General features: G+C 39.1%; 1 protein-coding gene and 1 long non-coding RNA gene across 2 annotated transcripts in view; one reads left to right on the forward strand and one right to left on the reverse strand.

Annotated features, from left to right (window-relative positions):
* CDK14 (cyclin dependent kinase 14) overlaps window positions 1–9,171 on the forward strand; it is a 405,136-nt gene extending 395,965 nt beyond the window's left edge. The window contains exon 15 of the mRNA XM_088161472.1: window positions 5,685–9,171. The gene's annotated coding sequence lies outside the window, so the exon portion shown is untranslated. The remainder of the gene's footprint in view (window positions 1–5,684) is intronic.
* Window positions 9,172–10,597: 1,426 nt separating this feature from the next.
* The window catches only part of LOC148225109 (uncharacterized), a 28,259-nt gene continuing 10,979 nt past the window's right edge, over window positions 10,598–27,877 (reverse strand). The window contains exon 3 of the long non-coding RNA XR_015798886.1: window positions 10,598–10,709. This is a non-coding gene — a long non-coding RNA (uncharacterized LOC148225109). The remainder of the gene's footprint in view (window positions 10,710–27,877) is intronic.

The following is a 27,877-nucleotide window of genomic DNA, read 5'->3' on the forward strand; positions in this document are numbered from 1 at the left end:
TTCACATTAAAAAATGTAGTTATTTCTATTATAGCAGTAGTTAAAGACCTCAACCACTTTTCCTAGTCAAATCAAAATGATTTATTCAGTGTCTTACACTTCACTCAGTAGGACTACAGTTTATTCTGCCATGTACTAGTTTCTACAGCTTCACTGTACATTAAAGGAGAGTCTTTCAAAATAAAAGCCCATTTGGAGCATTTTTTAATCAGAAAAAAATATTACTGTTTATTCTTAGTTTTCTACCCTCCAAAGGTTTTTAAATGGAGCTGTTATTAAAGATGGTGAGATGAAATTGGCTTGAGCTGCAAACTGAGTTTATGCACTCCAGTTTTGGATGGGTATCATGTATCCTGGATCTCTTATCTTACGTGGAGGAATTGATTTTCTTGAGGCAGGAAGAGATGAAAACAGCAAAGGAACCAGTGACATAAAATGTTGATAATTCTCAAGGTTTTATTACCAGTCTTAAAATAATTGATTTTTTTCTCAAAACCTCATTGGTGTAAAGAAGCTGTTAATGGCAGCCTAAAGTCCCATTTTAGGAGAAAAATATGCAGGCTTCATGATTGCAATCGCTGGCATGGCTCTGAAAACTCAAACCCAAAGGCAAATTAAAAGCATCTAAATAAGCCACTTTGAAACAGCAAGATTTTAAGGCTCTCTCCTGAGTTTAGACAACCAGTTCACAGTATCTTTGGTGCTAGTGATTGGTAGCATCTCTAAAGCTGCACCGTGGGCATGGATTAGAGATGGAGAGAGCAGTGAGGCCAGCAGTGCCTGCTGGAGAGCCAGCAAAGGAGCCCTGAGACACCTCACACTACCTCCACGCTTCAGAAAGACTTACATGCTTTTACATTTTGGTTATTTTTTCTGCCAGACTGGCTAGAAACTGGTTATTTAAGCCACTGCAAGCTCAGAGCTTGAGAAAGGCAATGTTCCTGCATGTATTCCCAGGGAAGTCACCCCATTGTCTGGAGGTGGAGGGAGGCAGTGTAAGTCTTTAAAACTATATTGAATAGGCAAAGTCACTGTTTACAGTCAAAAGCTGCTTTTTAAGATTTCATGAGTTCTTTATTTAAAGACAAGCAAACAAATTCAGGTCACCTCTTTATCCTGCTTAATTTAGGAAGGCAACTCTTCAAGCAGATTTTCTTCCTCTGTTTTTCCTGCTGGAGTCATCATCATCTTGGGCACTGAATCAGGAAAAATTAGAAAGAAGGAAAGGCTGAACTTGATTAATCTGATGTTTTGTATGAATCTGTCATAACAAGGTATCCCACAGTGCATTCCAGTCCCCCAGCACTGCTACAAGACAGACATCTCACCTGATGACTCACAGAGAGCCCCTCAGCAGGTTAAAGGGGAAAATATTATTTTCACCTATAGGAAAAAATTTAAAACCCCATCACAGGCTGTGTGTCATGCTCAGGTTTTCACAGTTTTTTCTCAAAAATAGCCACATATCATCAAGTTTGCTGGGATAAATTATAGCTGGTCTTGAAAGCATAGCCCCCACCTCACTGGGGAGTCAATGATCATCTCGATGAATGACTGATCTACCCTGTTAGCTTTCTGTAATGAAGATCATTTGTGTGGGCTGCTCTGTCCATAGTGACAAAACTGTGTTGCAGAGAAGCACAAATAATAGCTCCTTGCCATAGGCAGCTCGTGGTGTAAACTAAGTGAATACACACAGCACCAGCATAGCAACAGGCTGGGGGGGAAATTTGAGAGGAGGGAACAGAAGGAAATAATGTTCCTGGAAAGTATGTTTCACAAATAGAGCAAACAATGTATTTCTCTAATTCCTCATGAATCTTCCAGGTTAACTCTGACGCCAGTGAGGTTTCAGCTGAGGCAAGTTGCAAGAATACAGGAAAAATGTGTTGTGTGGTTGGAATTTTAAAGAAATAAAAGCAGTGCATTTTTGGCCAGGTGCAACTTGCTGTTTAAACTCTTTGGCTTTCTTTCACAGCAAAATTGTACTATTATGGGCTCATATACTGATGATAGCTTGGTGAATCAGTAGGATTTTGAGATCATGAGCTGGGTTTGTGTCAGACCTCCAAAATAATGTTTATAAATTTATTACTTGCAGTCTGAGCTCAGATGGCTCCTTTCTAATGGGAGGAGGTGAGTGGGGTCTGCAAGAGCAGAGCAGAAGGCAAAGGAGAGGCATGCTGAGATGGCAGGGAGAAGCAGGCAGGGTGCAGCTGTAATTTATACACTTATACAGCCACAGATCTGCAGCTGCAGCTACACGTGAGCTTATGCTGATGCTTTTTGTTCTCCACTAAACAGCAAGTGAGCCTTGTGTCTGTAACTAACAGCTGGAGCTGAATGATCTCTGGGTATCAGCACCAGCAGACCAGTGTTTGCACTAGGTCTGGCAATGGATCCAGGACAACTCTGGTCACATGCATATCTTCTTGTGCCTGCCATGGAGCTCTGTGTGTCTGGAAACAAGGGCTGCCTCTGCAGGGCTTGAAGAAAGTGATTGTGAAACTGGGCTGGTACAAAGGAGTCAGGGATGAAAGCAGGAAGGGGCTGGCATGGCCGATGGAGAAGAACCAGCTCCTCTCTTACAGCAAAATACAGGGACAAACACATGGTGACCAAGCCAGGATGCACTGATGCAAATTGTCTTAGGCAGAGCAACTTCTCCCTGGAGTTATGCAGCTGTGAGCTGCCTGTCACAATAGAAAGGGCCAAATTGTCCCTTCTTATATTGTACCTGTTCTCATGAAAATAATGAAGTACAATAATAGCAGAAGTGAAATATTCATTGTCCCTTTGAGCAAAAGAAAAATAAAAGCTTTCAGAGAATTCTTAAACTCCAAAATGTGTACCCATGCTCACTTCAGTCAGAACCTGAACATACCTGCCTTCAGAGTAACCAATGTACCTTTTAGGCAGCTGTCACTGGTGGAGGCTGCTTGCTACAGCATCTGGTGAATGAAATACACAAAAGTCTTTACCTAACTCTGATTTTCTCTATTCATTTGACACTAAACACAAAAATAAACAACCCACAATTATATTCCATTTGCTCAGTGAAATAGTCTTTGGGTGATGACTCAGTGGTAAGTTGTCTTCAGCCACCTTAGTCACACCTGGAAGAGGCTGTCTACTCTTTCCTACAGCTCAGGTGTCAGTGCACTTACCCAAACTGCAGGAAAACAAGATGCAGTTTCCTTTCTGGGCAGATTTTAACTCACATTACAAAAGATTTCCAACTCTTTTGGTGAGGGTGGTCCCTCCTTCTAAAATTTGCACATTCAAAGAAGGAGAAGAATTCTGTGTTGTAATGGTCCCTGTGCCAGTGTAGCACTTGTGATTGTGCTATTTATGTTAAACATCCATGAAAGTGGAGCTGGAATCCAGGTCTCAACAGCCCAGATCTCCCTGTGAAGTTCTGGAGATATTCTCAAATTTTGCCTGTAGCAAAGGTGTCCCTTGTCATAGACTATCCAAACGACTGAAGGAGAAGGCAAATTCAGTGGCAGCAGTGTTAGGGCTGAAATCACCCCCAAACAGGAGAAGAAGCCAAGACCTGGTTCTTTTGAGTCTCCATGAACCACCAAGGGGGTGGATTAGATGTCCAGCCTGGTCCCTACTCACATCCCCTGGACAACCCTCTGTGGATATAGTCCTTTGCTATAAGGTATCTCTTACATTTTGGCATTTTCTAAGTTTCCTAAAACAGTACCACCTGTGATCTATACTAGCCTAAGCATTTTAATGACTTTTGGCTAAACCTTCATAGCTAACAGTTAAATTGCCAAATGCTTCATAAAACAAATATGCAAACAATTTGCTAGTTAATCATCTATCATAAGCAGACGTACACAGCTGCTGAGATATATAATTGCTGTTTCATCAGGGTTGGTACTTTATTTACATAATTCCCTTACTGATTTTAACATAGTTTTTTTTTTTTTTTTTTCCAGGGAAATGCTAACATAATATCTCATTAAATGCAGCATGTTAAAGAGACAGTTCTGGTCACAGCTGGTGGATAACAATAGTGACTTTCTTTGATGTATTTTTAAAAATAATTGAAGTTTGTATATCTGTATACTTACATATCTACATATATATGTATGGGTTGTTATTTCCTTATACAAGGTATTTGTATGTAAAATAGGCATACGAATGTTTGTGTTAACATATTTAAATTAAGATCTGTTAACAGGGCAGAAAATAGGTCTTTTATGAAAGTGAGAAAGATAAAACACGAGCAATAAAATATAAATCAGCATTTTTTTCTTTGATTCTGTTCAGTATTTTTGATTAAAGAGAATATCAGCTGCAGATAGAATCCAAGACATACAAATTAATATGTTTGCTGGCAAAGCATATTAAGTGGTTTAGCAGGGGTGTGGTTTTGTTCTTTCTGGTTTTGTTTTCTTCCAAAAAAATTCCAGTTAAAAATGTAATGCATAACTTACTACTGTTTTTTAGTGAAAATGTTAGAAAAGAGTTATTGATAGCTTTCTGACTTTGTCTCCTTTTCTTTGTCAAGCTCTAGAGAGCTGATGAAATTATTCTAAGCCCAGAAAACTTTCATGTTAAAATTATATCTTCTTCAGTTGTAAAAATAACAGTAGCAAGGAGAATACCTGCAATAGGCAGGGCTGCCTTCCTTCAAATGTTTTTTTTATTTGAATGGAAGTCCTGCACATACTGACTGGATATAGATAGTGTTTGCATCAGAGAAACAGGGATATTGAGAATAAAAAAAATACAGCATGTCATTTGTAAGTGGTGAGGATTTGTGGGGGTGGTTTTTGTTTGTATTTTTTGTTTGTGGGGATTTTTTTATTTCCCTCCTCCCCATCATTCTATGTCCTGTTTTTCTAGATCTAGGTGCGAAAGACAGGAATAGGTTCTAGAAGAAGACTCCTCGTTACTTTGGGTGTTACATTCATGTCTGTAGGGAGAGTTGAAGCTCTTTCCTTTGATAACGGTGCAATAAGGAAGCTGCAAAATGTCAGGACTCTCCAAATTTAGCCAAAGGGTTTACTGACTTGGTAAGCTCCAGTTTTTGTGTAGGTCTAGACTTTGGAGATCTCTATAAGAAAAATATTTCCATTCCTCTATTTTGCCTCTTCACTAGTGTTTTGTTTTGATTCTTGAACTCCTACTAAATTATCTTCAGCACAATGCTGGAAGAAAAATACTGGAAAAGGTCCTTTATTTTACCGAACAGTAGAGCCAACAGCTATGCTTTCTTTTCTCCTTCCCTTACCAAAGCTTTTTGATTTTCAGCAGAAAGAGCTCTCTTTCAAGTGCTAAGGTAAAAAAAAGCAGTCTTCAGTGCCTGGCTGCTTTTTTCCTCTTAGCTATAAAACATAATTTCAGCTGAAGCTGATTTCTCTACCTCTACCAACATTGGACAGAGATCACCAACATTTCACTGGCTTACAGTCATTGTAATCTGACATGAATTCAAAAAAGCAATTGAATGGAGGGTACAGGGTACTGTATTTGTATCTGGTTTTTCCACATAGCTAACTTTAACATGCAGATCTCTAAGTTACTTGCCTGTAAAGTAAAACATTTGATGCTAGAAAACAATGCCAGAGCTGTCTTAGTTTGACTTTAATCTGGACTCTTTGAAAATAGTCCTCATGACAGTCTCTAACAGTATGATTGTTATGCTTTTTTTCTTCCCATAGGGTCTACAACTGTACTTGCTGCTGCTGTTCCACGTCCCATGTATTCGCATTCCTGAAAATTTGGGAGGTATTTTGCCTCTTCTCTCCTTTGATCTCATGAAAACATCACCTCTTCCCTAAGAACTTGGGGGTTGTTTTGTATGATCAATAACATTATAACAGAAAAAAAGCACAGCTCTTTGTGATTTTATTTGCAGAGGAAAATATTTGTGATTCATGACAACAAAATAGAGAACCCTAGACTGAAACTGTTCTGCAGTGTCTTGTGTGACCCAGGGCACATTTTCCATGTCTGGATGAAGCAATCCTTCACAATCCCTCATCCACACAGCATCTTTCATGCTCTGAGCAGTGGCCATCCTCTGCTCTGAAAGAGTCAGGGTGCCCACAGAAAAATGAGCATGTAGTCACTTCTTGTGCAGTACTGTGCTCTCACATGAGTAGCAGGAGAGTAAAGGGATTCAGAAATTTCCCATCTCGTCAGAACTTGGCTTTGCAATCTTGGTGTTCTTTTCAGACTAATCGAATTTAATTTCTTCCCTTTTTAAAAAATGTAAAGCTGAAAATATCCAAGTCATTGTCCAGATCATCTCAGAAGGGATAAAAACTCCAGGTTTCTGGCAGTGGGTGACTTGAAGCAACCAATAGCTTGCTGTTTGAGCCATCTCCTGAAAGGACTGCCATGCTGTTTCCATCAGTGGTTTCACAGGTATTTGCTGACATATAGAGACTGTTGAGGATCAGGTCTCGGGTCCTGTGCTGGTGGAAGTGTCTTATAGACTAGCACTCCCCTTTCATCCTTCCTCCCCATTTATCTGTGGCACCTCTGCTGCCTTCTCCTGCCACTTGCCTTCTTCCTCTTCTGCTTCTGCCTCTCATTAGTCAGAAGTGATACAGCCAGCAGCTGGAGTCATGGGGAGGACTTCTTTATCCAGTGTGCTCACACATGCTGGGGCTTTAAAGTTATAGAGCTGGCAGTTGGAGCAGTTTGCATTGCTGAGCCTCTCAGTCTCCATCTGAACTACTCCCTCCTGGGCCCACATGAACAAAACAATGCTTTTTCCCCCTTTAGCCTCATTCTCAGAGCCAGGAGAATTACTTCTGCTAGAAGTTTCTCCTAGAAAAGCATCCAGAGCTGTACACCCAGAATGATTTTCTTCAGTGCTGAAAAATGGTTAAATAATAAAAGTTCTAAGCAGCTGCAAATAAGTTCTGCCATCTCTAACAAAAAATTAGAGTAAGGGCTCATCTCTCCTGACCTTTCCAAGCTATCAGGTACTGAGGGATTGATTGACTACTCGACTATTATGAAGTAAGTCCTCAATATGAAGTATAGCACGTGTGGGTGTGGATTTATAGGTCTTGCAGCCAAAAATGTTCTGATTTTTATTTTTCTTCATATGGCAGTGATTTCACTCCTTTCAGTTTGTCAAGCAGTCATATGGACTTGAACCTTAGAGTCCTATATCTTTTATTTTTTTCTTAAGCCACTGGGTCAAACTCTGTCCTTTAATGTACCCACCAAGTCCCACTAATGTCAGCTTTCCTTCAGAGGATGATATAATATGATTTAGTCCCAGAAAGCAGACCTCAAAGTCAGAGGCTTTTATAAGCATGCTTCTTAGACCAAAGGCTTTAGCAGGTGGATTCCAAGGATTTTATTATGAAGAGCTTGAACATGGAGTGAAAATTCTGAGCCATGAGGACATGCCCTTTCTCTCTGCCAGGCTGTGCTGGATGCTGAGCTACAGGTCCTCTGCCTTTGTCCCAGCTGATACTGCTGATGGTTTATGTGCTGCCAAGCAGGCTTTCAAACAAACATCATTCAGCAAATACCTTTTAAAATAAAGATTTTTTTCCCTAGAATTAAACAGTGTTTGTAATACTAAGGTTTGTAATACTAAGAAAAGTATATTCAGAATAAAATAAGTTTAAATACCTATAGGTAATTTAAGTGTTTATATATGTTAATGAGGGAAATGATTACTTTATAATCAAAACCATATACTATTATGTTCTTGCACACTAGCACAATAGAATTATTGCACTATAGCATAATAGAATTACCTCTACAAATTTCAAGGTATGTTCCTGCTAGTTTATGAGTGCCCATTTTACATTAAATGCTTTAAAGCAGTAATTTATTACTGTGTACACACGTGCTAATAAAAACAACTCTCTTCAAAAATTGAATAATAGGTCCTAGCTTTGACTAGCACAATTGCTACAAATAATATTCAACTGGAAACTTCTAAGTCTTAAACTGAGTTAATATTAAAAGATTCTCCCTTCTTCTCTCCCAAATATTTTCTGTTTACAATGATGTCAGATTTCTACAGGCTAACTGCAAAGAACATGTCTTATGTTCCTGTAGAGCTTAGTGGAGATTGAAATGGTACCAAAAATTCTGTCTGACCATATTCTGTGAAAAGTGCTTTTCCCACCTATTGGTGAATATGGTTTTGTAAGTTTTTGTGGTGTTTCTTGTGAGAAGTGACTATTCTGTCTGTACACACAATGTGAGCTGGACCCTTGGCCATTGCAAAGAGGTGAAGCTTCATGAATTCTTTGGATCAAGGCTGATTCCCTTTATCAATGCCCTTTGAATAAATGCACCTTGTGTCAGGTCATTATAAATCCTCTGAAAACCAGCTGATTTTGTTTCTCCTTCACTTTGTAGGGAACTGAGCTCGAGGTGTAGCAGACAGAAGAAAGAATATTTTCTGTCTTCTAAAGAATAGTGTTGTTTTTATTAAATAATTTTGTAAGTAGGGGGTTGGGTCCTCTGTGAAAAAACGAGAGGGTTCATGGTACCTCATGAAGGAATAAGAGAGCAGGCAAAGCTGTTGCTACAGTAACTGCTGAGCAAGGTGATGTGGCATTGTATGAGGAGATGAACACAGGCTTCTGGCCAGCAACACGTTTGTCAGGAGGGGTCCTGGAGGAAGACTAATCCCATCATTCTCCCCTCCATCATAGGCTTACATTTCCAAATTTCCATTTGCAATAAAAGCAGTTATAGAGCTTGATGAAAAATGCGTGCAATCCTTATTAATTTGCCTCTGTGTGCAAATAATGCCTTACTTGAGTTTACAGGTTTCAGAAGAGATTAGGAGATATGTTGCTCTACAGTTGTCCAGGAGGGCTGGGAAGAGATTTTTTCATGCTATTTCATCATGGTGGTGTTCTGTGACAGACATTTCACACTTCAGCATTTTATTAGGAGCAACACAGATGCTCAGCAATGAACTCTCTCTGGCAGCATCTCCTAGTGAGAAAGGACATGTGAAAAAGCTGTGCATAGGGAATTGCCAACAAGACAAGAGGAATGGGGCACCATCAACACTTACAATTCTCACCAATAATGGAGAAACACAACTAACTTTGTTGAAAGCATTATGTAGATACAGCTAGAAAATGCAGTTTAAAGTATGGGATGCTTTGTATTGTATTTCTATCATTAAAAGACATAGCTGGCTTGCTCTTTGCTCTGGCATGGAATATTATATTCTTCATGTCTGATGTGATTTTACAGCTATGGGCTGTAAGCTGGAGGACTGTGTGCACGTGCATGTCTTCAGAAAGCAGGCACTCCTCAAAGAGCTGACCTGTGCCCAGATTCCCATTTTTTACTGTTGTTTACATTCTTGTGCAGATAATATTTATGTGAATGTAAAAAAAAAGATGGGTTTTGTTGAAATTGTAGACATATAGGGTGAGAAGTGGACTCAAGAAAAACTCCAGCCACCTTTCTGTCCTTTCCATCCTCCCCATCCCCCAAAACGTGCTAAGTGCATGTGTCAATGCCATACCTACTGCTGGCGAGATTTGGTGCAAATTGTCAGTATTATGAAATCGTTTCCATTGCTAGTGGTGATTTTTGTGTTGATTGTCAGAAAGAGGCTTTTATTCTGCAGCCTCATTGGCTTGTGTTCAGCAGCACAATCCTTAGGCTCCGTCTAGCAGTTACTCTGTGATTCCCAAAATGATGATGCCCCAAGCAAAGTGACCCACCAGAAATCCTCCATAAGCAGCTTGTTGGTGTCCTCCTCCTGCTCTCCCCTGTGGCTGCAGTGGCTGCAGCTTTCCATGACACAGTTCTGGTCATGGCTCTGGTGCTGGCCCTGCAGGGCAATCCTGACCTCTCACGATTCCATACGGTCTGCACCGTGAGTTGTCATCTTATGGATCATGGAATATCAGAAGGATTTCTGACTTTGAGCCCCAACAGGCCAAGGGGAAAGAAAAGCATGGGGAGAAAATTCTGGTGCTCTTGTATCAGCTTGCTTTTCATTTGTCACAGTGTGAAAACCCTGCAGCATCTACAAGTGGGACAGCAATGCAGCCTCTTTCCCTGCATCCACCAATGTTGCCAATGTTTTAATGGGTTTAAAAACACTTTTTTCCCTATTCCTTCTATACTTCCTGGTTAGGGATTGAATTAGAACTACTGAAATGCTTCCCAAGAGTTTTCCAATAACACATTGACGCATTTCCAAGATTTCACTGCCAGGAGTGAAAGGAGTCAGATGAAGTTTGGGCCAATATCAATGTTTACAGATTCTTGAGTGAGCTGAACTGAATTTGTCAACCTGAGCTGTCTGATATTCTCTGCAACACCTGCCTATACAAAGACAGTTTTAGCTCTCTTGCACTCATGACTTCTTATATCTTGTCAGTCATTATGGCACACCTCTCACTTTGGAAGGTCTCACAGACAACTTGTCTTTGATCATGTGGAATAGTCACTTTTTAAATGGGAAACTAAGGCAACAAAAATACCAAGTGCAACTCACTTGCTAAGTTATAAACATCTAAAATAGGTCAGAGCTAAATCTCTGTTAATCGCCTTGGGTTCCCTTGCTAATCTAGGGAGCAATCCACCTCACCTCAAAGCAGGTGCCAGACACCATCCAGGTCACCAGGTCCCAGTAGTGTCCCCTTCTCTCTGCTGGCCTCCAAGACAGGGCAGGGTGCTTTGCTCAGGGGTGCAGTGTAAATGTACACAGTGAGATGAGATAAATACTGAAAAAATAAAATTGTTGGAAGAATGTGATGAGTCAGAACACTGGGAAGCAATTAATAGCGATTCTTTGGGGATTTATTGTCTCTCCCACCCCCTTCTTTTTCTCATTGTGACTGAATGACTGCAAAGCATTTATTAATTCTTGGGCTGGCATATACAGGCAGTTGGCAGCCATGCATACTCACCACATTAATCTTCCAGATTGTGGCAGAGAGAGAAATCTTTGTGCAAGGGTTGATCTGAAGGATTCTTTCATTTTAGATCACACATCATGGATTATATCTTTTCCCTTTTGTGAATTTCATTCATGGGAAACACAAGTTAGGAACCTGGTGGTGCTGCAGGGCTGGGTCATGGCATCCTTTTCACACCAGTGATGTAGGAGAGACCCAAGGCTGAGAGGATGCTACATGGACAAAGTGAGTCCTCCCAAGCATGGTCCTGTGGAATTTTCTTGTGCTGTCTTCACTTAGGAAAAATGGTCTGGTTGTGTGTGAGACTGAGGAGGGTGGAAATTACCTTAGGGGTCCAACAAGCATTGTAAAAGTACTCTGACAGTTAAAACAATGCTGCTTGTCTGTCACAGCCTTTCCTTGCTCACATAACTCATTGTGACAATGTAAATGTAAACCCTAGTGGAATGGGGAAGACACTCAAAGTGCAACTTGATTGAAATAAGAATAGTGCAATAAAATTGAAAAGAAAGTAAAATACAATAATAATGGTAAATAATAATAATAATGGCAATAGCAAGGGGAAAGCCAAGTGATGCATAATGCAATTGTTCACCACCTACTGACCACCTGCTGAAGTGTCAAAATTTTCTTCCTGAATCCAGATCAACCACCCTTTTGAGCAACTCCTCCTCTCTTAAGATAAACAGGACTTAGGAAAAAACTCCCAAAACATCAGTGTAATATTTATACCATTCTCATTCTTAATCCAAAACACTTCATTGTAACAGCTAATGAGAAGAAACTCTATCTTAGCTGACAGGACAGGACCTTATACTGAAAATTGCCAACAGCTGTGGTCATCCTAAGAAAAATTTAAATATGTATTGACAGAAAGGGCTGCTAAAATGAACAGGGAAATCAGGTCCTTGTGGCAGAAAAAAAAGATGAAAAATCTGGAGTTACTGAGCTTAACTCTGCCTGTGCCAGGAAGGCTGGGTCACATCTTTTAGTGTTTCTGATTTCATTTCAGTGCCCCTTTTGGATAGTGGCATTTAGGCACTTCTTTCCCCTTCTGTTTGATTGGTGTCCAGTGGATCAGCTGCAGTAGGTATCAATTGGATATCATGGGATGATGGGTAGTGTGGCCAGCAGCATGTGTAGCAAAAGCAGGAAAATTATCATGTTGAGCTAAGAAGACAGAGTGAAATCACTTCCAAAAGACTGTACCAAGGGCCTCTTATACTCTATTTCATTAACTATTTAATGACACCTACCAGCTGGTGGACTGGCTCTTTATCTGGTGAAGTGGCAACTTTCCAAGTTAATTTTGACATTTGCTGTCAGTTTTGACGCACTTCAGAAGACACCTTCAGCCCTCATGCTAAAGCTTATCATTGAGGGCCTTTTACACTGTTTTTTTTTAAAAAAGAAAATCATCCAACTTAGGAAAGCAGCAATACCACAGGGCTGTAAGAAGCAATCACACAGCAAGTTTCGATAAGTAGTATGCAATTTATTTGTAATTGCTTAATAGAAAATTCAGGCAAATAGAAAAATAATTAAACATCATGTGGCACTGCATAGGAGTAAAAGCTGTTAGAATGTGATTAATAAATAAACTCGTTGTCAAAAAGTAGTCTTAAAACATTACAAGAAAAAAATAGAGAACAGAAATATTCCAGAGGCTCTCTAGGCATAAAGCCTGGCACTATTTTACACAACTGGTAGTAAGTCGTGATTTTAAAGAAAATTGAAGACTAATGAGAAATATTTTTAAATTACTCTTTGTCTTTTCATATCCTTTTACAGCTTCATATCCTTTTACAGTTATCTTTAGTTTCATAATCCAAACATCCTAAGTTATTTGTATAATTTCAAAATATAGAGTTTCTCTAATTTAAACAAACTGGACAGCAATCATAGCCCTGTATATACATTTTACATTCTTCTGTCTATTTTAATGGTGGTATCTAAAATATAAAGATAATAACTACCTTTTCCAGAAAAAAAAAAAAATCCTTCAGAGGGCTATGAGCTAGTAAAAAGCTGAGTTCCTATGTTCTTAGTGAACACAAAATAGAAATTTAGGATTACAGGTATTCTATAAGAAAATACCTTTTTTGGTCACTAAAGGCAGGAAAATAGCCAGACCCTGAGCAGTAATTGCACCCTATCAGTTGCTCTGGTCTTTTCCAGCAGTTAGTAAATGAAGGAGTCATTGCCAAAATGGTCTTAAGCAGCCAATTGAGTCCAGACAATGGAAAATGCCTTTGGAAAAGCTCTTTCAAGCAGAGTGCTCAGCTCTCTAAAGGTCATTGCTTCTGGCCATGGATGGAGAGCCTGTGTATGTGTTCAGCTGAAGACCCTGATATGTAGTGTGCCTGATTCTCCAAGCTGAGGTTAAATGCTGTCCACATAGCATTATTCACACAAACATTTCAAAACACTTTCCAAAAGAAATTCTCCACTGTGAGGGTGGTGAGACAATGGAACAGGTTGCTCAGGGGACTTAGGGGTGCCCCATCCCTGGAAGTGTTCAAGACCAGGTTGGATGGGGCCAAGATGATCTTGAAGGTCTCTTCCAGCCCAAACCATTCTATGATTCTATGATTTTAAATACCTCCAGGGTTGGTGAATCAACCACTTTCCTAGGCATCCTGTTCCAACACTTGGCGACCCTTTTGGTGAAGGAATTTTTCCTAATACCCTATCTAAACCTTCCCTGGTGCAACTTAAAGACATTTACTTTTGTCCTGTCACTTGTTACCTGGGAGAAGTGGCTGATCCCCACCTCACTGCAACCTCCTTTCAATTTAGAGAGCCCCTAAAAAAAATTTGAGGTCCCCTCTGAGCCTTCTTTTCTCCTGGCTAAACAATCCCATCTCCCAGGGTGGCTCATAAGACTTGTACTGAGTATAAATGACTCGAACACATTATTTTAATCCACTAAATATTCTACCCTTTCTCCAAAAAAGCCCTAGGTGTGGTGCACAAAGGCAATTAATAAATTATTCAAGTCAGTCCCATGACTTTGTGCATTAATACATGAAGCCTCTGACCCCCTACAACAGGAATGTTTTAACAGTTAAAGAGGAGTTCTGGCATAAATAGGTCAATACAGAGCTCTGGAGCTTCTTTCACCATCTGAATCTGAGTTGGTAGTCTTTCTCTCTCTAATTATAAAATCCCAGAAACTGAGGGAAATACAGAGAAGCCTGAAATCCTATAAATAACACATAGCAATGCTTGGCTTCTTTGGGGTTTCTCAGGTGTTGTCATGTTCTGAACTGTGCAGCCAGCATTCTTCATACATTAATAATCAAGAGAAGAGACATTAAAGAAGAGGAAATATGTGAATAATACAAGAGACAAGGGAAAAATAATGAAAGCAAATGTCCTTCACCTGACATTGGGCATGATCATTCTGTCCCTGTGCAAATACATTTCTGGCTTCAGGTTTGGTAATGAGGTACTAAGTTGCTTATGAGTGCTACTGAAGGCAGATAAAGACAGCTGTACTTCCTGATAGCTGGAGCTTGGTTTTACATAGCACTGCAGAATTAAGCCCTTCAGGACAACAGGCAAAAATTACAAAGGCCTCTTAGCTTCACTTTGTTACGTGGGGTTGGTGGCATTCACTGGCATTTGGAATCTGCAAAAAACCAAATCTGCAACCTCCCTGTGCAAGTCTCCCAGTCCCATCTGTCTTGGGAAGGCAGAGTCCCTGCTGGTAACAAGAGATCACAGCCATCAACAGCCACAGCAAAAAGATTATTTAATCATTGCTATACCCTGATCATTTTGTATCTTTCTCTAACCCAGAACCAACATCCTTTTTTATTTGTTCTTACTCCCCTGCCGTCTTTCTTCAGTAATAATTCCCCAAGCTCTTGTTGCTGACACTGGCTGCTGCCCAGAGGTAGACTGGCAGGATATTAAATTCACTAGCACTGGCATGCCTACAGCTCAGTAACGTGTTTTGGCCCCAGATAAGGCAAGTAGGGACCCTAAGGTCTCTTTCATTAACCTGCTTTGCTCCCACTCCATCCCATGCCTACCTACCTCTCAACCACAGAGGTACCAAAGCTAATGGTTATGTCAAGGTGGGAGATCAGCATCTCCATATAATTTTTTGCACTTCAGTAGCTTTATTTACAGACAAATATTATTTAATTTGTCAGAGAAAATGATTGAGGAAGAAGTCAGGTAAAGAACACAGCTTCCCTGTGCCAAATGTGGTCTTTTGAAAATGGCAGTTCAAAATAACAGCTGCTTCTTGTGTGATGCACTTAGAACCCTTCAGATGCAAAGCCCTAACCCTGAAATGTCCAACTTTGTTTTGAGTTTTGGTTTTGTCTGAGGATAAGATGAACCTAATTTGACTTCATGTCTAATAATTATCCTCATTTAAAAACCCCCACACTATAATTAACCTAGCATAATATGCACCTACAGAAGATTGTTCATCCCAACTACTTGAGTGTTTATTGGGAAATGGGGTAATTGCTCTTTTTCATGCCTTCTTCATTGACTTTAGACATAGGCTGTTAGACCTCCAAAGTCTGGTGAGATAATCTCATTCCACAGTGACTAGCTGGGCACCTGGAAACTTCAAGGGATCGGATCTCACAGACCTGTGTGCTGTTCATGCCCCTGAAACCTGCTTGTATCCAATGCCTCAGCATAGCATCTGGTAGAGGCCATGCATTTAAATAACATTTAAAAGCAATAGGCAATGCTCTCAAAGAATGTACAGTATGAACACCAGAATAACTGTTAACAGAGATACATTATTCAGAGTGGAAACCACAGGTTTCTCTTGTCTTTTCTCTAATTGAAATTAAAAGAACATATTATATACAGAAATGGATAAAGGCTGGAGGACGAACAGATTGAGAGCAGCCCTGCCCAGAAGGACCTGGGGGTGCTGGTGGATGAGAGGCTGGACATGACCCAGCTGTGCACTCACATCCCAGAGAGCCAAACGTGTCCTGGGCTGCACCAAAAGCAGCTTGGCCAGCAGGGCAGGGAGGTTTTGCCCCTCTGCTCTGCTCTGCTCTGGTGAGAGAGATCCCACCTGGAACACAGCACCCAGCTCTGGGGTCCCAGCACAGGAAGGACATGAAGGACATGGACAGAGTGCATAGCAGGGCCATCAAATTGATCAGAGGGATGGAATATGAGGAAACGCTGAGAGAATTAGGATTGTTCAGCCTGGAAGAGAGATGGATTAGGGATGACCCAATTGCAGCCATCCAGTACCTGAAGGGAACTTACAGGAAAGATGAGGCAAGAAAAACTATTTACAAGGATGTGTAGTGACAGGACAAGGGGGAGTGAGGTCAAATTGAATGAGAGTAAGTTTACTTTCAATATTAGGAAAAATGCTTTACCATGAGGTTGGTGAGGCACTGGAACAGTTTGCTCAGGGAAGTTGTGGATGCCCTATCCCTGGAAGTATTCAAGGCCAGGCTGGATGGAGCTCTGAGCTACCATGTCTAGTTGAAGAAATTCTATCTCGTCTATCAGAAATAGATCTATGAGAAGAATATGTGGGTTCACAGAAAGAGAAAAAGAAATAAATGCCATGTGGATATTACATTGGATCCCAGCACAACCACGATCTTTACTGAGAGTCACGTTCTTGGAAAACTGCCATTTTTATTTAGAAATGGGTTTGAACTTTAGAAATGGAATGCAGATTTGGGGACATTATTGTTGGCACAATGCACATTAGGGTTTGGATTTGACCAACTATAGCAATAGAGTCCAGCAACAAGTATCTATTTGCATGCTAAATATGGATTTGTACAAATAAATGACAGATTACATATAAGCACTCAACCATTCTAATCTGTCAAAAAACAGTTCTGCCTTATTTGGCAAGTGTGCTTTTGAAGTCCAGCTGAAAATATTACCCTTTTCCCATCTAGCCTTAAATAACATGCAAACAAAATAAACTGCCATCTTTCTATTTGAGTGAAGAAATATATCTTTGTCATATTAAAACACTTGGACTGTGACTGTGTTTTTTGTGTGACATGCAGGGAGTCCAGTCTGGCAGAGGATGGGAAGGTGTCAGGAATGCCAAGTGGAGACCACAAAAGTTTCAATATAATATTTTTGGCTGACCCATCTGAAATCTCATGTGGATCCTTAAGTACTGAGTGCCTTGGATTTGGAATTTGTTCCTTCCTACTCAGCTCACGCAGAAACTCCAGCAGTCTCCTAAGTTAAATTTGTATTAACAAGACAATAGTTTCTGTCTTCATTTGCACAGACTTGATGGGGTGTTTTATTGACAATTATAGTCTGTGGATAAGCTATCTTTTTTTGCATGTACAAAAGACTACATGTAATACCTATTCTGAATACTGTTAAGAGACTTATTATTCTAGCATTTTGCTTTCTTCTCTAACTTCATGTCATGCCTCAAGAATATTTATATCCTCCTTTTGTGAGTCATATGCCTCAAAGTTGGAAAAAAACCATGACAGCTGGTAAGCTCTCCTAGGATATTAATCCATTAATAAAATGGCTACAGATTTCTGTCCAATATGCAGCCCATTAGCTGGAACTGCTCTACCATGCAGAGCTATGGATGTTTTCTGCATGATGAGAGAAGATCCCTGAATTTTCTACAGGGTGAATAGACAAAGGGAAAAAAACTGTTTAATTTTCTGCTACAAGAAAAGACCAGTGTATCACCATCCTGTACTCAGGAGAATTTGATTTTTAGGGACTACTGAAAATAGGTTCCATACAAAGCATGAACGCGGCAGCATGAGCATTTCTGATTACATCTTTGCATTCATGCTCAGTGCAGTACATCAGTCCTCATTTGTGAGTGCACCAACTTCCCAGACCTTGTGCTACATCTGACCAGAATGGCATTATTTCTTCCCTTTTTCCCCCCATGAAAGTAGTTTGAAGAGTATTCATTATGGGTTTTATCCTTCTTTGTAGTAGGACTGTGCTGACAGTAGTCATTGAATTAATGAGAACAGGTGTCTTTTTGTATGTTCTCCCTCCTGTTCACCCTGTTGTCCCACCCCCTCAATCCCTTTCTTTGAGTGGATCTCTGCTCTTTCTTTTTTCATGAAGAATGTGCTGGTTTTCAACTCAATTAGTATGTAGCATTAAAAGAGATTTGTCAGGTGTTGTTACCTGAAGCTCCCCTACTCACTGAAAGCACTGTTACATACTGCTCCTTCTATACATCATGTAACCTCTGGTCAACACCTAAAACACAGTATCCCAAACTGGAGTGCACCATATTTTATCAAGGACATATGAAGACGAATTCAAGTTATGGAACAAAGGTTTGCCAAGGCATCTTTCCACCAATGTCCCAGCAAAGGACACCAGAGGATGTGATCATGGAAGTATGATTAGTTTTCATTCTCTTTCACTAAAACAGAGGAAAATCAAAGAAGTGGATGGACGCCAGCATTACAAATCACAACACAGAAAACAAAGATCTTTTGATTGCATATTTGGTTGCTTTTTGAAAAGCTTAGGGAGTATTTAGAAAGAAAGGCAGCATTAGAATGGGCTGAAGAAATCTACAAGATGACATTGTGTTTGGTACGGGTGATGCTAAAGAGCATGATAATGAACATCTGATTTTTTCAGTAAATGTTTTGTGTTAGGACAGTAGGTTGTAAATAATACACTCATAATAAAAAAATATTATCTAGGAGTCTAAATATTCCATCAGGAGAAAGAAATAGCCTGGAAGCAGGGAGGCAGAAGAACAGTACTTCTAGACAGGAAATTGCTTGGGTCATAAGAATCAATACTATCTGCAAGTCACTGAGTTTGTATCTTGGGAAATAACTAGTTTTCACTTGTTAATACTTAGTATGCAGTGGTTTCAGCAGGACAAGAATATTTTCTTGCACCTTGAGTAAGAGCCAAAAATAATTTAGGAATTCATGATTTTTATAAAGAACATGATCTTTCCTAAGTGATCTCTGCTTTCTTGATAATCAAATACTAAGAGGAAATTTTCCACATCTTCTTTCAACTTTGATTTTGATTTTTTGTCAGTTTTTAATTCCTTCATTTGTGAATTACTTTCAAACTAATACAAATAATACCAGTTTTCTTTCAATTTAAGTAATTTTATTGGTGATTAGAAAAATGAAACTGTCCAATTATAAAACAATTGGGTTTTAAATTGAGGGAATGAAAAACAGTGAACTAAACTTCTTGTTCAAAGTAAAACTTGGCAATAGATGACAACAATAGATGAGGTTGATTTGATGAAGTCATAAGCTAGCGTCCCCTTTTTCATCTTCTGTTTTTTCATATCCTGAGTCTGAGTTTTTCTTGAGATGTCTGAAATGAATTGAGCTCATCTGATGCCTTGGGTATACACCAACATGTTTTAATGGGCTAATATACAAAATAAAGGTAATATGCAGGAAGGTACATGGCCAGAGAAGGCAATGGCAAAAGTCAGGCTTCAACATTATGGTTTTCAACTGCTCTTTTGAAAGTTCAGCAGAACAGTGTACACACCGTTTGGAACTGCAAAATTCCAGTGACGCTTCTGTGAATTTAACCTGGTTTAGAACCAAAGGGCAACTCCAGATTTTCTGCACACCAGTGTTGGGTCTGACCCTGTGTAAAGCACAGTGGTGCTGCTGGTCCCCCCCTGGGAGCAGGGACTGTGCTTGTGCCACAGCAGGTGGCACAGCCCTGTTCTTCAGGTGTCTCACATGGGGGGAGCTCTCTGCTTCTTCCATCCTTCCCTGGGGCAAAGCATAAGGAGCGAGAATTGTAGGGCCTTGTGTATTTATGGCAATGACAAACAAGCTTGGCCCTCGGCTGGTGAGTGCCAAAAATACATATTAATTTCACTCTTCCCAAGGAATTGTCACTGTCACTTTCTAGTGGCATCCTCCTCCCAATGGGAAGTCTACTTCCTACAGGGGTCCTTCCTGAATAGCACTACTTCTATAAAGAGAATGATAAAATATGCACTGAGAAGCCTCAGAATTTGTCCCATTGACAATTATTTGCCCCAAAATCTTCTGCTATCAGAGTATACATATATATTTTCCCTCACTATGAAAGGTTAGATTGAAAATTCACATGGGATTTTCAGATCCTGCTGGGATAAAGTGAATGTTAAAAATCAGAAATAAGTATTATCTGCTTCAGATAAAATTCTTTCAGGTCATTTACATGTTAAATATTAGTAGCTGTGATATGAACTACTTTTGCTGTCTGATTGCACTGTAATAACTGCATGGTCTATAGCAGACAATTAATGCATCATGCAAAGACTTAATTGGCACTATCAAACTTTTTACTAATCTTTGACGTTAGTCATGTTTTCCTGAACTTTTGCTCATTTTATGAGCTATATAAACACAGGCAGATCCAGTTTAGCTCATTCCTGACTTTTTCCCAAAATTTTGAGCTTTGATTTTGTAATTCCTTTTAAAATCTTCATTTTGGAAGGTTTCATATATATTTGTAAGAATAAAATTCTTCCCAAACATATTAAAAACATTTCAGTTGAAATCTCAAGATAATCTGTTAATTTAGGGTAATTGATTATTGGTTCTGGGCAGATACATAAGAGTAGTGTATTACATTGTATTGTACATTACATATGTACATTAAAACTGAAACCTTTGAGGATAAAATCCTTCAAGACTGATAGCAACTTAGTTAACATTTTCTAATGCCACTCTAAGAAATTGCTCTTTACAATTATTTCTAAAATATGTAAACAAGAGATGTTCCTTCCAGTTGTGCTGAAATATGTATGACAGGAAGGAGTAAAATGGAATGGCAGAAGATCTCATTTACTCCATTTTTTATAGCTGTGGATAGTATGACCAAGTTATATAAATAAATGACTCATTGCAGAAAGGTCTGAATTTTATAAGCCAATCCTGAAAATTCCAACAGTTTTAGTTAAAATTGATGACTTTTTCAAAGGCCATTCTATTATGCCTGGAAGCATTGCAGGCAGGTCTTTTTATTGATGATTTTAAACTCAGATATGTGCATTTTGTCTTCATGTCTAATGTCCATAGACGTGTGTATTTAAAAATGATCAGCTTAATATAACATGTAATGGGTCATGCATAGTGTTTTCCATCTCATTAAAACCACCCAGATCACAATTACATGTTATTCCAGCTATTAAATGAGGTAGGTCACAGTGCTGCAGAGTAAGCTCATCCTTAATCTAAATGATCTGAAAACTACATCATCTGCTCTAAATATGTATGTGCATATCTCAGCACACAGTAGAGCAGTATACAGTGTGGAGGAGCACATAGCAACACAAAACAAGCCTATTGTGGGTGCAAGAAAAGACTATGTGGCTCAAAAGGATTATACTTCACATATTTTCATCTGTATTTTATGTGTTTTATTTTTATTATCCAGTGTCTCTATTTAGTGCAATAATTTTCAAGTATTTTATCAATTTACTTTACTGTAAATGAATCAAAAATTAAACTGTATTTTTTCCTGTGAATTAATTACAGCCTGTTGAGCAGAAATATATAATTAATTTTAAAACGTAATTAATTAATTATTCAGCTATTATTAAAAAAAAAGAGACAACTAGTAGTATGTTAGTAAGAACTGGTACTTTTCTATGTCCTCTTTTGCCCTTAAGAATTGGCCTCATTCTCAATGGTTGGATGTACAGAAGAAGACAACTACTTACAACATCCTGAGTTGTAGCAAAACCAAAGAAATGGCTGGAATGGACATCAGTGCTAATATCCCATGAGATAAAGCTGTTTTTGTAAAGCTGTTAATTGTATTGTCCAAAGGATGTACAGGGATCAAAGTTACTGACAATAATGACAGATACCTCAGAGCACCCTCACTTCTCTAAAATCTTCTGGTCTGTAGTCCTTGTAACTCAATTGCTCCAAGTTAATTAGAAGTTCAAGGACAAATGTTTTCAAAAACAAGGTCTCAAAATCCATAGTAACAGATTCACAGGCAGTTACACTGTGTATGGTAGTAATTGCAGAACCACTCTTTCCTTTGACCCCCTATAATTCAACAAATAAAAAATCATTCTGCTCCACAATGCAGTGCCTAACTCCTTGGTATTACTATTTCCCTGTAAAGGGAATATTAGGTGTTTGCATCAACACTAAGATGGGGTTACCCTGAGTCCTAAAATATTTGCATTCCAGAAAACAGACTGTGCTCATTGCATGTGCAATTAAAGGTGTTTCAAAGCAATCAATTTAAAAGATGCATGGGGTGGTGATCTATCCTGAATGACACCAATTCATGCACAGTGACACAGGCATACAGGCCTCTGATCCAGCAGGACAAATAAGTGCCAAGGAATGAATACCCTGGTGTGGCTGGGAGAATCTCTGCTTGTTTTACAGCCACTAGTAGAAAAATCATTCCTCTTCTGATCTACTGAGGAATGGTTTCCTTCTGATAAAAAGTGCTAACTGAACTATTTTTGTGTGCACTCTGAGTTAGTGAAACGTGAAATATTTGCAGTGGATGAAGCTGAGTCAACAAAACTCATTACATTCAAAATATACAGCCATGTGGGTGTTTTTCTCCTGAAATGTTAAGAGCTGGAAAGCTAGTGCTTTTATCCAACATGCCATCCAGTCATCTGAACAATTACTTGCTTAAAGCAAATGACACCTAGATACTGGGGAAAGATAAAGTTAAAAGCCAATTCATTAAAAATACTTTTCTCCTCAAGAAATGATTTGGTTTTTGAAGTAAATTGAACATAAATGGTAGGAAGGAAGAAGAAAAATGTGAAATTTTATCATACCATTTTGAGTTTGATTATGTCACAGAGAAAGCAAATGGCAACAGAGTATAAAGGAATCTAATCCATAAAGGAAGAGAAAAAGGTTAAAGAAGTCAACAGTAATTAAATGGTGATTGAAGCTGAAAGAAAATTGATCTGTGTTAGCTGAAGGCCATTCTTGCCTTTTGGGATGTTATGCATCAGTGAAGAGGGGAAAGAAAGGTTTTCCTTGTTTTGATATGGAAATATATGTCACATCTTCTTAGCCTATGGTGCTGTGACTCAAAACTGCACTGAGTTTCTGGTACACTGATTCTAGTGTCCTATGCATGCTTGTGGGTATTGTGTAAAGATAAGATGCTCTAACAAAGCTTGGCAAGGTCAAAAGGCATGGGAGCTTCAGCAGTTTGCATGTGGTTTTGTCTTGGGGCAAAAAATAAAAGCAGCCTGAAGCAAATGAATCTAAATAGGGGTAGCACTGACACATCCCTGCAAAAGCTGTGCAATATCCATGACCTGGGATGCAGTGATCCACCTTCCATTCAGTCAGTGTCTGGCAGTTTGACCAATTTTTCTGGAGGTATACTTGGTGATGCCGATGATTCGTATTAATTGATATAATAGGAACATATATTGCCACAGAATCATATGGAGAAGTTTTTTAAAAGTCAAAAGTGCTGCCAAATACTTTAAGTTTTGGTTAAATGCTTCAGAGGCCACATTTAATAAATTTCTTCTGGGACGTAAAGAAATAAAGCTAAATCTATGACTAATATAAATGCTGTCAATTACAAAAGCATAACTAATGCCACTGTAGTTTCCAGGTCAGGTGAGAATGCACTTTATAGAAACCTTTAATTCTTCCAAAGATCAGTGCCACTTCCAGGCACCAGGGCCTTGTCAGATGGGCCACAGACCCAGCTGTGAGATGTGGAACACAGACTGCAACCAAGGCTCTGCGCCGTGTATGAGAAGAGCTTGTGGCAGAAGAAAAAAATTAATTGTGCTAAAGAGTTATAAACACAGTAGTATTTGTTGGTTAGAGACCAAATCTTATTGTGATTGTTTTGTCACAATCTCTGTTGACATCACTGGGAGTACTGAGTGTGTAATGAGTCCATAGATCATGTTTTGGCCATAGCTACCAAGATTTGTGAAGTAAGTGGATTAAAACAAGAAGATCAAGCAATTCGCATTACTTGAAGAATAACAGACGGCCACCAAATGTTCTGAGCTACAGTTTTTATGAGCTTTTTGTCACTAGAGAGAGCTGTAGATACATACAATTAATAACATTTATGTAAAAAATACATTAATTCCTCCTCAGTGAAGAACTAGGATAAATAACAAATAAAGCATAACAATCTTTTGTCTCATAAACCATTATTGGGAATCTTTCCCTTCTGTAGTGAACGTGGCACAAGCACTCTGCCATCACCTTGTTCAATCTTACCAAGTATAACAAGGATAAAAATCATTTGAGATGTCCACTTCATATGTAGGAGATACAGGATAGAAACATGTACTTTAAGGCCAGGATGAATGTCAGTGTTTACATTTTCTCCAGTTAAGATGGCAAGTTTTTACTTCTATAATTTCTTGGTTTGCTAGTAACTTAGTTGTATATTGAAGCCATTCACTCAAGCAGAAAAAAAATCTGCTAAATGATGGTTCAACAAATGACTTTGAGCTTGTTTCAGTTGAAAGTAATTTAAATTTCCAGTGTTTTCTGGTGGCCTAAGAAATGTTGCTTCCTTATCACTCTGTAATGATGAGATGTAAGTAGACTACTGCATCCTATCTACCCAGCTACTCTAGGTATAGGCTTTATTGTGCTGCTCTTTTCATTCTGCAGCTCACTTTGACCCCTCCAGTTATTTCTTTAGCTGCAGCAAAATCTCCTTTGCATACCTTAGTGTTGTAAGTCCAACTTCTAACCAGTTTCTAGGACACCCAGCCCTTTCTGCCTTGCCACAGTTCACACTGAAGTCAGAGTATTCCAGAACCTATTGTTAAAAGCATATCCACCATTTTTTTCTCCCATGAGAAAGAAATTATAGACACACTATTAGCTATGAGATCTAATTAGGATTAATAAAACACTAAGTTTCCACACTTAGAGATTAAAGCCACAGGAATATTTTATACTGAAACTTGGCATACCTAGAGCTAGTGAGACATGAAAATATTACTGCTCAAATTTTAGGCATCCTGAAACTTCAGGTATACATTTCTGCTGAGGCTATCCAAGAAGAGCACTGTGTAAATGGAGATTGGTGTGCTGGCACCTTTTGGGCAAAGGAGGTCGTGTCCAATGCCAGCAGCTTGGTCAGGCATGGAGGTGAGCAGGGCTCTGTGCAGCTCCAGCACAGAGGGCTTTTGGCCACCCTGTGTATATAAAACATAAAGAGCAACTTGTTTATTCCCTGCCTGTCAGCCACCACAGCTGTTCACAGGCTGGCTCTTAGCTTGTATCAGTGTGCAATGCAATTGTCCTTTGAGGTTTAAAATAGCTCACATTTGCTATGCACAGGTGGTTTAGGGCTGTACAGAGTGTACAAATGATCTGCAGCTCCTCTGGCATCAGGGTTTCAATTCATCTGTCTAAATGCAATCACCTAGTGTGCTGGCAGATAGATCTAAGCTGTCACTGTGGGCTGCCTGTGTAGTCCATGGGATGTGCTGTAGACCTCTAAAGTGGGTCAGATGAATCATTCCTCAGAAACTCTCTCTACTCTCTGCTGAGCTTAAGCGGAACTGAGGATGACTAATTCAGATGCAAACATCTACATTGCAAATGTTTAAGGTTAGGTGATGCAAAACCCAAGAACAAAGATGAGTTAAAATTATAGGCAGCAATTCAGTGGGAGTTTTGAGAGTCTCAGTAAAATATAAACATTGGATTCAGGTGCCTAAGTAGTAGTCAGTGATATAAATCTCTTTGCTGAATCAGGCCTTTGAACTAAATTCAAAGACACACAAATAACAGAATTTGATTGAGAGGTCCAGTTCCCCCCTCGGTACCTCAGAGAAGATTGCCAGAACCCAGGAGGCAGGCATACCCTGCAGCAGAGCCTTGGACCCTGAACAACCTTCTGAAGATCTGCATTTATACTGCTTCTGTCAGAGGACTCAGACTTATCCTCTATGTCTCTAAAGATTTGTGTCTGGACAAAATATAATTTCATTATCTCTTTCTGTCTTCTGACTCTGATCAATTCAGTTTCAAACTGCAAATCCACTGAGTTCTGGCTGAGTCCTCACCATGGTCATGGTGTGTTTGGATCCATACCTTCCAAGGTGTTCCCTAAACATGAGATTACAATGTCTTGTGGACTGAGGAAAAAGCAAAAATAATTCCTTTTTTTGCCAAAGTTCTTCTTTGTGTTGATTCTTTGAGCTATAAGGAGAGTCAGTATGGCTCTGCAGCTTGGCAGGATTCATTGTTTATGGAGACAGCTGGGTGATGCTGCTGTACTAAAAGCCATATATGTGTATTACTGAGTTGTCATGAAATGTGTAACAGAGGAAGATGCAGGTGATAAGACCGAACATGAGACCTCCCTTCCAAAATAAATGTCCTGTCACCAAGGCAACACTTTTTAAAAGCTGTGAGAGAAAAGGAACATCTTCAACAAGAAGAGATGAAAGGAATATTGTCCAAAAATAAGCTATCTGACTTTTGATTAGGGCATGGATATAGTCCTGAATTATTCTTTCAACTGTTCTCTGTGCAAAACTTTTTTTGTAAGAATTATCTGATTGTGCCTAATTCCATATAGTGTATCAATTAACATAGCTAGATAATTACTCCTTTGTATGTCATGAGGCCATCCTTCTTCAAGGAAGGATGATGAAGTCATACCCACACTAAGGAAATAAAATAATAAATTCCAGAATATTGAATATAAAAATGCAGTAGGGTCAGCACAACAATTAAAAATATGGTCTAAAGACTAAGACTTTCTGAAACTCTGGAGGAATACTAGTTGATCCTGATACAGGAGGAAAAACTCAGTTCAGAAAAGTTAAATTAGTTAATTTCATCAGTGTATGGAAGAAACTAAGGACTTTTACAGTCTGAAGGGGTTTTTTGTTTTGTTTTGGGGTTTGGATTTTTTTGTTGTTGTTGTTTAGGTTTGGCTTGGGGTTTTTTTGGGGGGGTGAGTAGAACATCTCCCTCAAATTCAAATTTCTGGAAAAAAGGTAAGGAACAGATTGTTAATTGAACACTAAAGAAATTGGCAATAGCATATGTTATTCAGCTCGTTGTTCTAGGACAATGTAAGGATGCAATAGTGGAATTATAGCAAGGGCGTGTAATTTCTTGCTGAAATTGCCTTAGCAGCAGGACTGAAGAATGACAAATGGGGTGTCAGTTTTTAGAAATTATTCCAGGGAAGATCTGAAGAACTGCAGGCCTGCAAGATTGACATCTATACAGGGTACATCAGTAGCGTGTTTAATAAGAATAGAAATAATGCACATCTGGAACTACTCCATGTCTTTGTCCATGGAAGTATTGCTTTATAAATGTAGAGTTCTTTAAAAAATAAAAAAGCATGTAGATAAGGGTGACCTGGTAGGTACAGTCTACTTGGATTTCCAAAAAGCTTTTTACAAAATCCCTCAGTAAAGATTTAGCTTTTAAGAAAGCTAAACATCTGGGGGATGTTTAAAGGGGAATTTTTGTTTAGATGAATATCTGAATGAAAGACAGAAAACAGAGGTTAGGAGTAAATGTTTAGTTTCACGTTGAAATTAACTCACCAGAAGAATTCTGCAGGGACTGTTGATGTATTTAAAATGTTCTTCAAAAGGGATGAGCAGTGAGGTCAAGCTTGCAAATTATGCTTAGTTACCAGAATATCAAAGGGCAAGGCCCAAATGTAAAGGGCTCACTAAACAACTGGGCAATAGAATGGTAAAGGAAATTCACTGTTAATAAATGTAAAGTGATGGGTATGAGAAAATTCTAAATTGAGAAAATGGTGGGCTCTAAGATGATCTTACCACTCAGGAACAAGACCTAGCTGTGAAGGTGGATAACGATGAAAGTGTCATATAAATATTAATTAGTGATCAAAAAAGCAAGCCAAACATTAAGAATCTTATTGAAAGGAGCAAAGTGAAGAATATCACTATGCCACTATACAAAGCCACGATTTACCAATGTCCTAAAACTCTACAAATTGTGATCTCCTTGTCCCAA

This window comes from Sturnus vulgaris, chromosome 1 (assembly GCF_052056855.1).
Source record: "Sturnus vulgaris isolate bStuVul1 chromosome 1, bStuVul1.hap1, whole genome shotgun sequence".
NCBI classification, from domain to species: Eukaryota; Metazoa; Chordata; class Aves; order Passeriformes; family Sturnidae; genus Sturnus; species Sturnus vulgaris.